Below are 10,715 nucleotides of genomic sequence, written 5' to 3' on the forward strand. Positions count from 1 at the left end.
AAAAAAAGGATAGTATAAAGCAAAAGCCTTACCCTGGGTTCTGGGAGATCCTAATTCTAATTCTGCCTCTGCCACTGATTTCCTGTGTGACCTTGCATTGACCTTTAGATCACCTCCCCGTCTGTAAAATTGAGGGGGTGTGACCAAATGGCTTCTGAAATCTCTTGTAGCACTGATGGTCTGTGACCCTCACTGACAGGAAGGTCTGAAGAAAAAAATGGGCTTTGCATCAAGGCTGAAACATGTAGGGTTTGACTGACAAGTGAACAGGGTATGGTTTGTTACCAAGACAGGCGTGCTAAGGAGGAATGACATGTGAAAAGCCTTGCCAGGGAAGCGGGTAGGCACTGCCCAAGGTCAGCTCGGCTTTCCAGAAGATGGAAATTTTCTCTATTCTTAAAGGGATTTGGGGGAGGGGTAAGATGTTCTGCAGTCTGTGTGTTCAGTGGCTCAACCATTTAATAGATGCATGACTTTGTTGTCAATATTTTTTGTAGTAGAAGATTGAGGATTGTTTTAGTAAATCTTAAACTATAAGCCACCGGAATGAGTAGGGTTTTTATGCATAAAAGTAGTGTTAAAGACTGGAATCTAATTTGAATTTATATCTAGAAAAAGTTATGTAGTGTTAACGGTGCCCCCAGATCGTGTACTTTAAAATTGAAGTCTCTAGGCTTTAAAGTGGAATTTGCTTTTTGCAAAGGAAAGTCCAAAAAGTTAAATTTGACTTCTGGTTTAACAGGTACTATATTTTCCTCAGACACAAGGCCTTTGCCATTTGGCAAATCTTCAATACATTATGAAGCAGTTTCTTCTGTAACTGGGTTTTGCATGTATTGCCAAATATCAAACAGTGACTTTGGACAATTGTTTTCCTGCCTTTTCACGTTTACAGAGCTTTGCAGTATCTACCAAGCACTTAGGCTGGGCCAGGCTCCTTGGGAGAGGGCTGGGATGGAGACAAGCCAGCTGTTGGGCGCTCACAGTAACTAGTAGGAAAGAGAAGACAGGAGTGATACTTATTAGGACCTGGAACTAGAGGTCCAGTAAGTGTTAGCGGAATTCAGAGGCTGGAAAGAGAGCATCCAACTAGGAGGATTGGGGGACTCCCTAGGAAGGAAAATTTTGAGCTGCACATGCCAATACAGGTTTAGAAATAAAATAGGGTTTAGAATAGGAATTGGGGGAAGGAGGGAGGAGCATGACTGAGCTGGGGTGTGAGGTGGGTAGCTGCTGAGTACATGTAGATTCAAACAAGTAAGTTTGCCTGGAGGATGGGAAATGCGGGAATGGCAGGTGAGACTGGAGCAGTAACTTTGGGACCTTCTAGAAGGCCTTTGAAGGTCAAACCTTTCTTGGGCATTCACTTTGTAAAATGTCACTTTGACCTACTACATGTAGCCAGTGAGGATGTCTAGAAAATTATCAAGCCAGGTGTTTATTTCCATCCTTTTTCTTTTCTTTTTATTTATTTTTTTAAAGATTTTATTTATTTATTTGACAGAGAGACACAGCCAGAGAGGGAACACAAGCAGGGGGAGTGGGAGAGGGAGAAGCACGCTTCCTGCCGAGCAGGGAGCCCGATGTGGGGCTCGATCCCAGGACCCTGGGATCATGACCTGAGCCAAAGGCAGACGCTTAACGATTGAGCCACCCAGGCTCCCCCTGTTTTTTCTTTTAAAATGGGGTTTTCCAGAAGTCTATGACATACTGACCTCTGGAAGGGCCTTGAGGCTCAGCTGCTCTTAACCAAAGACTATTTTTAAATTCTTGAGAAGCAAGCTTTTTGTGATGAGGTCACAGAGTGGACCATATATCTGGAATTGTCTCCCATCTGAAGGAGACCCTCATTGAGCGGGTTTGCTTCCAGCTTTTGCAGTGAATATCCGAGTTACAAATGTATTGTCTATGCTGGGTGGGAGCTGTGTTGGGCTGGATGGCTGGTGTGGGGTGTGAGGGGGTGTCTCTTCCACAAACCTGCCCTCCAGCCACAGCAGCTGCTCTCCCTGTGTGATATGTTGGAATGTCACGATTGCATCTGAAGCATTTATCCTTTAAAAATACAAGGGAACCAATACTCATTGCAAAGATGGGGAAACTGAGGCACAGGAGAGGGTGAGTCAAGGACTGGCCCAAAGGTTTCCTGGTGAAGTGAAAGAACCTGGCCTCGAAACCATATGGCCCTGGTTTCAACGTGGTGCCCTTACCTTCAGTTTCCTCATTCTGCCCAAGAGTGCTAGCCACTTTTTTTTTTTTTTTTTTTTTGACTGCTTAAGTAGGCAGAGCAGCAGGCAGAGGGAAAGGGAGAAGCAGGCTCTCTGCTGAGCAGGGAGCCCGATGCGGGGCTCGATCCCAGCAGCCTGGGATCATGACCTGAGCCGAAGGCAGCTGCTTAACCGACTGAGCCACCCAGGCGCCCCTGAGAGTGCTAGCCACTTCTGATGGGAACGCAGACCCATCTTGTGTGAGATGCTAGCCCCCACCCATCACCACCACAGGGACTCCTGACTAGCGCCCCCCGCATGAGGGTAGTTAAGCAGAGTCCATGTTTCCATTCTGGCATTCCTACTTGGGCTACACTACCCTACCCCCAGAGAAAGGTGAGACAGAACCACGAAAGTAGTTCTACGCTTAGGCTATGACCTTCCCTTTTCTCCATCCCTGTCGAGTGGTGCTGACATCAATTTTAATGAGGTGGATGATACCGCTGTGTTGACAGTTTGAGAAGGGAGTCGAGTTACCAGCTGACTTAGACTTAAGCTTAGGTTGGCCAAACAGTTGCTCTGCAGGAAAACCCCCAAGATTGCAGCAAGTGTAGAGATTCTTCCCAGAGCCAATTAGGTCAGCCTCATAACCTCTGACCAAGTATCTTATAACTTGCCCCAGAGGTGTTGGGAGGGCATACAGACAAAAAATTACCCTTGGAGTTACTCTGACGAAAGGGACTTCACCCCAGGTCAGGAGGGGTTTGTGAGGAGGCCGGGTGTTCATTATGGCACACCCCCACCTCAGCCCTGGGGAGGCAGGAGTGGAGTGTGATGAGGAAGGCCTCAGTGGGACTCCGGAGAACTGTTTTAGCCCCAGCCTGGCCGCTGGCTGGTATTTGACCCCCTCCCGCACACTTCCCTTCTGTGAGTCTCCAGTTCCTCAAAGGAAAATATGGGGCCTGAGCTAAATGAGCTTACAGCTCTGTTCCAGCTGTACAAATCGGAATGGGGTGCACTCCCAAGTTCTGTTCGGCAACAGGGATGCTAGTAGTCAGTTATGGATGCTTTACTCCCAGTTACCCCAGAGCCCTTCCGCGGAGTAGGTAAGGGTTTGTTGGGGCTGGTGGGAAAGGTCAGCCGTGTTTTAGGCTCACGGAGTAAAAGGACTACACCAGTAGCAGGAGACTAGTGAGGAGACCTAACAGTTATCTGGGCAAGGCCGGATAAGGGCTGCAACCCCAGGACTGACTGTGAGTGAGGTGTCTTCCAAAAACTGCTATAGCAATATTAGTAAACCGTCTTACCAGTCAGATTCGTGAGCGTTCTGGTAGCATTACAGACTCGTTAGCATGAGCAGAATGTATATCTGCCACTAGAGGGCACTACAGCTTCCAGTCAGAGAGGAGCAGATGGCCATTTATTGAGAGGGATTCTTTCTAGCCCCTGTGAAAAAATACACGGTAATCCCCATTTTACGGATGGGGAAACTGAAGGGATTTGAGGTGAAGTGTCCTACCCAGAGCCATGTAGCCAGTAAATAGCCAGCCCGGCTGGGATTCTAATCCAGCTCTGCCTGAATCCAAAGCTTCTGCTCTGTATGAATGTGCCCCTTTAGGGCCCTCTGGCTCCTGACTCTGTTCTGATGAGCAAGTGGGCATGTTTCTTCCTCTTCACTCTGGGAGCAAAGTAGAAGCTGGCTAGCCGGACCCTGTTAGTTTGGAGGTTCAGGACAGAGAACAGCTAAAGTTTTCAGAGTTGAAACCATGAAGCGTTTAGGGGGACAGGCAACTGAGCCTTCTGTAAATACTGACAATCACCATTATTAATGATTTCACATTGTGGGAGGCATCCCTGCCATATACCACGTTGGTGAACTTGAAAAAGACCCTTTGCTTTTTGGAATTCTGTTTTCCTGTTTGTAAATTGGGAATGCCTTGCCTATTCCCTCTGCTGAGTGTGAAAGTGCTGGACCCCCATGAGGGGTAACTTCTTGAGAAGAGCTGGGAATGGCCTAGGCCAGTGACCTCTTTTGTTGGCAGACTAAGCTAAGCTTAGTGGGACTAAGTCCCACCCAGCACAACTGAGACCAGGGTTCTACACAGCTGTGCACCTGCAAGCAAGGTAGGTGAGAAGTGGGCATCTTAGCGGGAGGGTTGGCCTAGCACTGGGGGACTCTGGGAGTGGCTGGCAGTACCCTAGAGAAACTTCAGAAGTCCACAGGACCCCAGCCAGCCCCTGGGGTTGGGAACACCTGTTAGGCCCTTGGCTTTGTCCATTCCAGTAAGTGGGTCATCTTCCTTTTTTTTTTTAATATTTATTTATTCATGAGAGTCAGAGAGAGAGAGAGAGGCAGAGGCAGAGGCAGAGGGAGAAGCAGGCTCCCTGCCTAGCAGGGAGCCCGATGCGGGGCTCGATCCCAGGACCCTGGGATCATGACCTGAGCCGAAGGCAGACGCTTAACCGACTGAGCCACCCAGGCGCCCAAGTGGGTCATCTTCTGCCTTATCTCTGATTGGCCCTTAGGTTCTCCTGCTGGGACATTGGTCCATTGTTCCCCCGCTTCTGTAGCCACCCTGTGTCCTCCGCACCTACCTGTCCAAGCCCTACCTACAGCCACCCTGCCAAGTTCAGGCCTCACCAGCTCCAGTCTGACCTGTCCTGAGCCCCACTTCTGACAAAAGAAATGCTAGTCCCAGTGTGTCCCTGGCACACTACAATTTGGCTCAAAGGAGGCAGTGTAAGGATTCTGACCCCATCTTTCAAATGAGGGAACTGAGGCTCGGGGGGACTGTTGGAAGACCCCAGAGTGCAGAGCAAGGCCAACTTCACTTCCCACTTTGTGCTCTTCCCAGAGAATACTCGGCCGGGGTGAGAGAGCTAACAGGGTTATGGGACCAAGTCTACTGGACTTGGGAGAAGCTGCTCTCCGGGGGTCCCTCACGTGGATGGGAACTTCTGAAAGCCAGAGCTCCGCACAATACAGGTGCTTCAGCAGGTGGCAGATAGAAAAAGAAGAAATGAAGCTGAGGATATCCACGTTCCCACACCATGGGCCACTTGAGACTCACCTTTCAGTGTCCCACCCAGGACCTGTCATCCCTACCCTTGCTCAAGGGATCTCCTCACAGCGTGGCTCTCCTCATGCAGCTCGGGAACTTCCAGTGACCTTTCTGACCCGCAGACACACACACAAAACCTCCCCACCTTCCCAGACTTACTCCCTGTCCCTTAGTCCCCACATGTCCTACCTGTGCCAGCCATCCGCATATTTCCTGCATGTTCCACTTTGACTTTGTTCATTCTTCCTTCATCTGCACAAGCAAAACCCACCCCATCTTCAAGAGCCAACACAGAGCTGTTAGCCTCCCGGACGGCCTGGCAGGCAGGCCTCCCTCGCTGGGGTCCTCCTTGATGAGCTTGATGACTTGCTCTCCCCGTCCTGGCATTAGCCGCTCTGCTCCCTGTCTTGCCTCCCCTGCAGACAGTGGGCACTCGGGCCATGTGTCTGAGTCCCTCTGCTGTGCCTCACATGCTAGCACCCTGTGCACGTTGCCTCAATGACCAAGTGCATTAGTGTCCCGGACTGCCATGAAAAAATACCCACAAACCGAATGGCTTAACCAGAAATTTATCGTCTCACAGTTCTGGGGGCTAGAAATCCCAAATCTCCGTGTCAGGGTTGGTTCCTCCGAGGGCCGTGAGGGAAGGATCTGGCCCAGGCCTCTCTACTTGCTTTATAGATGCCATCTCCTCCCTGTGCCTCTTCCCATGGAGCTCTCCCTGTGTACGTGTCTGTGTGGGAATTTTCCCTTTTTATAAGGACACTAGTCACCTTGGACTAGGGCCCACCCTAATGACCTCATCTTAACTAATTGAATCTGCAGAGACCCCTATTTCCAAACAAGGTCACATTCTGAGGGTGCTGGATGTTAGGACTTCCAACAGACGCATTTGGGGAGGACACAATTCAACTCATAACACCAAGGGAGAGAATTGTGAAAACCTCTGGGCAGAGAATGGCTGTCAGGTGCTTAATTCCTCCCCCCACCCCGCCCCATTGGGTGTTTGGACATACAAGCAATGTGATTAAAAGGAGGACCTGGGGACTCAGTTTTGGAGAGCAGAGTCAAATCCTGGTTTGCCTCTGATCAGCTTTGTGCTCCTGGGTAAGACAGTTATCTCAAACTACATTTCTCTCTCAAACCATACTAATTCACATTAATTATCTTACTCCCCTTCAAACCCTACCAGAAAAATGAGTATATTTTGAGGAGCAAAGGGCCAAAGTGGCAGCAAATAAATACAAATCAATACAAGGAAGTCTGGAGACCCAAAAATCAGAACCCACCAATCTGGAGCTAACAAAGTTCTCTATCTCCAGACACCCATGGAAACCTCCAAAATGCAGGGAAATCCAGGCTCCCTAAAATAAAAGAAACCAGCTCTCTTCTAGTTGAATCCCTCTACTAATCCTGGACCCCCCCTGGCAACATGCCTACCTGACTTTTGTTGGATACCTCAATGATGGGGAGCTCACTCTTTATAGGGCAATGCATTCCATCTTAGAAAAACAAAGTTCTTTAGAATAGTAAGGCAGCTTTATCTTGTTTTATTATTGTTAGTTAGGTCAACAATCTTTTTAAAAAGCTCTTATTTATCCAATTTCCTATAACATTTTTGGGTCTATTTTGCCCCATGGTGCAACAAAGGCGGGGGGGGGGGGCGGGAATAAACCCAAATTCAGCTTTTTAAATAGAGTCCTGTAAATATTTGATGATATCCATCATGCCCCCCAAACCCCAACATCTCTTCCTCACAATTTATCTCAGTGGAATATTCTTTTTTTTTTTTTTTTTTTAATTTATTTGAGAGAGAGAGAGCGTGTGCCAGAGCATGGGAGCGGGAGAGGGGTGGAGGGAGAGAGAGAATCTCAGACTTCACGTGGAGCTCGGAGCCTGGCACGGGGCTCGATCTCACTACTCCGAGATTATGACCAGCAGAAATCAGATCGGACACTCAACTGATTGAGCTACCCAGGTGCCCCTCTCAGTTGAATGTTCTTGCAAGTTGTGATGAGATTCCAAGGTCAGGTTCATCCATGTTGTAGTATGCATTAGTACTTCATTCCTTTTTATTGCTATAATATCCTATTGTATGGCTATATTACATTTTATTTATTCATTTTATTTACATTTGTGTAGACATGCTTTCATTTCTCTTGGGTATATACGAGGAGTGGAATTGCTGGTGCAAATGTTTACTCTATGGTTAACCTTTTGAGGAACTGCCACCTGGTTTCCAAAGCAGCTGCAGCATTTTACATCCCCAGCAGCAGTGTACGAGGGCACCAATGTCTCCCTGTCCTTGTTATTATCTTTCTGATTCTAGACATCCTCACGAGTGTGAGGTGGAATCTCATTGTGGTTTTGGTTTGCATTTTTCTGGTGGCCGTGATGTTGAGCATCTTTTCATGTGCTTATTGGCTGGAATATTATCTTTTAACACATGTGTAGATCCATTTGGTTGGCCTCAGGTTGGCAGTATCACATGGTTGAGACAGGGTTGCTGCGGGCCATTCTGAGCTACTAGGGCTGTTTCTAGAAATGGCTGTGAACTGAGCAGACAACCAGGGAGAGAACTCGGTCTGGGCTGGTGATGAATGTCTGGGAGTTGCCCATGAGGACATAGGCGATCTTGAAGCCCTGTGAGTAGATGAGATTGCTGGCATTTCTAAGTGTGAGGGGAGAAGTTCTTTTTTTTTTTCTTTTTAAGATTTTATTTATTTATTTGACAGAGAGAGACACAGCAAGACAGACAAGCAGGGGGAGTGGGAGAGGGAGAAGCAGGCCTCCAGCGAAGCAGGGAGCCCGATGCGGGGCTTGATCCCAGGACTCCGGAATCATGACCTGAGCCGAAGGCAGACGCTTAACAACTGAGCCACCCAGGCTCCCCAAGAAGTAAAGTTCTTAAAGCTTTAGGTACTCTTGGAAGTTAAAGGTGAGAAGAGCAGGTGGAGACACATCATAGAGGCCCGCTCTCCTAATTCGGGTCTGGGGTGGGACAGGACCTATCAGAGTGAGAAGGAGATACGGCTGCTGATAGGCATGGACCATCAGGATGAGGTCTGAGGGTAGGCAAGGTCCCAGCGGGCCACAGGCAGTGGCGTATACCCAGCAGGTACACAGGTCTGTACCTGCCAGAGTTTAGGAACGAGACCCATCCCTAAGTCTCCACTCCGGGCAGGACAAGAATCCGGGTTAGGGGTCTCACACACCGATTCTTGTGCAGTCCAGACTACTGCCCTCTGGTGGTGGTTGCCTGTCACAGGAAGTTGAGAAGTTCCTCAGCAGGGACAGAGCAGGGAGAACCCAGGCCTGACTTATTCCAAACTCTGTGCTTTTTTCATTTGGAAGGAATTTGGGATGGGGCGGGGGGGGGGGGGGGGGTCAGCTTAAATGTCAACTCTTCAGAAAGATTCTTCCTGACTACCCATGAAAAGGAGCTCCTCTTACTAGTTTCAACACAGCACTCAATTTGTTTTCTATCATTGTACTTATTATAACTCATGACTTTATATTGTTAAAAAAAGAAAACGTCAGGCCCCAAATGGTGTCACTTAGACCCAGTTCCCAAACTGGGGCTTAATACCCAATCTAATTGCAGTTGCAACCTCCCCCAGAAATGTGGCCTTAACAGGTCATTCAGGAAATTTTTCTTTCCATCAGAGCCAATGACTCTGTCACCTGGATCCTCTCCATCCCCCAAAGAAAGATGTGGGGATGGGGCACCTGGGTGGCTCAGTCGGTTAAGCATCTGCCTTCAGCTCAGGTCATGATCCCAGGGTCCTGGGATCGAGCCCCACATCAGGCTCCCTGCTCAGCATGAAGCTTCTCTTTCTGCTTCTCTCTCTCCCTCTGCCTGCAGCTCCCCCTGCTTGTGTTCTCTCTCTGTGTGTGTCAAATAAATAAATAAAATCTTAAAAAAAAAAAAAAGAGAGAGAGAAAGATGAGGGAATCTGCAGGATAGGATACCTTATCTTTTTCCCTAGCAAACAGACTCCTCTGGAACAATCCTTTTCTTTTGTGAATAGCTTTCTTGCCCCCACCCTCTGTCTATAAAAACCTTCCATTTTGTACAGTTCTTCGGAGTGCCTCTCTACTTGCTAGATGGGGTGCTGCTCAATTCATAAATCATTTAATAAAGCCACCTAGATCTTCACACTTACTTGGTTGAATCTTGTTATTTAACAATATCGATGTGTGAATATAGTTTGCTTTTATTGTAAACTACAGGTTACAGAAAAGGACCATACTCTTTTGTTCCCCATTTTATTCCTGGTGCCTGACACGCAGTAGGCACTCAGAATTATTTGCTGGGTGAGTGAGGTCCCGTTTGGAAAATGGAGGCAGGTAAGGTGTGTACACAGATCAAAATCCCCTGATGGAGTCAGTATGAGTTGACTTTCACCTTCCAGAGCACCCAGGGTGTAATGGTGGGCTTATTTTCTCAGGGACAGTATAAAAATGATGTTTATGTTACAGGAATGAGGCCCAAGGTTGAGGAAGCAGGAAGTAGGTGTGGGTGAGGGACTAACAAGGGTGCCTGTAAATGGAACAACTGAGAAACTTGGGAGAATCAGACAACTTGGCCCCTTAACACCAGGGCAGGTCCTTGGCAGCTGGGGTTGGGAAACTTGGGTGGATCAACAATTCACTTCTTCCTCAGAGGAACTTTCCAGAAAGCTGACTTCAAGAGCAACTCGGGCAACAGTCATGTTTGCCTAAGAGATTGAAGGTGGCCTGAGTAAACATATGAAGTCAGTTATGTCTCAGTATTCACCGTCATTTTTCCTTTTCTGCACTTGTGCATTGAGCAAATATTTATTGGCACCTATTACATGCTAAGTTCTGTGCTTGGTGCGAGGGATACAGTAGGGAACAGTCCAGATCTGCTCTCAAGGAGCTCCTGGCCCTGCGGGACACTTACAAGGATCTAAGCAACTTAAGGGCAGAGGTATGGTCTGTCTTGTTCACCATGGTATCCCTAAAGCTTTGCCCTGGGTTTAGTGCTGAGTAGGTGATCCAGGTGGTTCCTGACCCAGAGAAGTTCACAGCCTAGAGGGAAGACAGACAACACAAGGGGCAGTTACCATAAAAGGTAATAAGTGGGCAAATACGAGTCTTATGGGAGCCCAGAGAAGATTGTTGGGGAGATCAGAGAAGGTTCTGAGAGGAAGTGACTTCTATACTAATGGACTAGAAGGTGGTCAGACATGGCTCAGTATGGTGGAGGTGGAGAAGTGGGAAGCCTACAGACTCAGACAAAGCTTATGCCAAGGCCTGGAGGTGAAAGACCATGATCCTTCAGGGCAACTCAAAATAGTTCAGTAAAGCTAGATTACAGAATGGCAAAAGATTAGGTAGGAGTGCCAGGTCATAGGAAGCTTTATAGGAACCAACTTAAGGAAGGGATTAGCATAGTAGGGCTGACCACAGGGGCCTCAGACCC

Source organism: Neomonachus schauinslandi, chromosome 13 (genome assembly GCF_002201575.2).
Source record: "Neomonachus schauinslandi chromosome 13, ASM220157v2, whole genome shotgun sequence".
Lineage (NCBI taxonomy): Eukaryota > Metazoa > Chordata > Mammalia > Carnivora > Phocidae > Neomonachus > Neomonachus schauinslandi.